Source organism: Dipodomys ordii, unplaced genomic scaffold (genome assembly GCF_000151885.1).
Source record: "Dipodomys ordii isolate 6190 unplaced genomic scaffold, Dord_2.0 Scaffold49, whole genome shotgun sequence".
In the NCBI taxonomy this organism is placed as follows: Eukaryota; Metazoa; Chordata; class Mammalia; order Rodentia; family Heteromyidae; genus Dipodomys; species Dipodomys ordii.
In genome coordinates, this window is record NW_012267265.1 from 10,532,942 (window position 1) to 10,534,206 (window position 1,265).

The window sequence follows — 1,265 nt, forward strand, 5'->3', positions numbered from 1 at the left end:
GATACCAACAATAGTTTCATGAAGTCATAGAGTTCTACAGCCAATAATTACAAGGTTATTGTCTAGTGGTAGAGGATTGGAGGAAAAGGAGGTTGGAGTTATTTCTTGTCCCCAGCATTCCTCTTCTGTACTTATCTCTATATATTTCCTCCACTTACATAAAGCAGTTGGTTCTTTTCCACTGCTCTGCAGTTGCTTTAACTAGTCCTTTTAAAATGAAGAGTACACAGAAGCAGCTACAGAAAATAGATCAGCCCTTTGCAACCCTCTTGAGACTAAAAGAGACCAAAGTCATTTAGGGGGAAAATGCAACAGGCTAGACACATGAGGAGACATGGAATAGTAAAAGAGCCAACTCAGACACTAAAGCCAGGAAGTAAACATTAAAAAGCAAAAAAACAAAAAACAAAAACACCTGTTATTAGATGCTGAGTTACAAGAATAGGAAATATAAAGGAGCCATCTACATCTTTCTTCTCCTTTGATACATTAAAAAATTGTAAACTCTGCTGGATACTGATGGCTCATGCCGGTAATCCTAGCTACTCAGGAGGTTGAGATCTGAGGCCTGTGTTTCAAAGCCAGCCTGGAGGAGGAAGTCTGTAAAACTCTCATCTCCAATTAACCACCAGAAAACCAGAAGTGGAGCTACGGCTCAAAATGTTAGAACACTAGACTTGAGCAGAAAAGCTCAGGGATAGGCTGGTAGTGTGGCTTAGTGGTAGAGTGCTTGCCGAGCATGCATGAAGCCCCCGGTTCAGTTTCTCAGTACCACATACACAGAAAAGGCTGGACATGGTGCTATGGCTCAAGTGGTAGAGAGCTAGCCTTTAGCACAGAGAAGCTCAGGGACAGAGCCCAGGCTCTGAGTTTAAGGACCAGGACTGGCAAAAAAAAAAAAGCTCAGGGACAACTCCCAGGACCTAAGTTCAAGTTTCATGAATGACCAATAAAAACAAGCACACAAAAAATTCTAAACTCTTTACAGCTGATAAGGAAACAAAATCAGAAGACACATCTGGCTAAGGGAAGTCCTAAAATCACCTGTTGTTCCTTATATTTCAAGTAGGTCTAGATCATATCTTACTGTTTTAGAAAAGCACACAACATCCAGTGTACTCACCCAAAACCAGATGAGATGTATTCTTCAACTTAGAAAATATAAAAGGCCGGGCTGGGAAGGTGGCTCAGTGGTAGAGCGCTTGCCTTGCATGCCTGAGGCCCTGGGTTCGATTCCTCAGCACCACATAAGCAAAAAGAAAAAA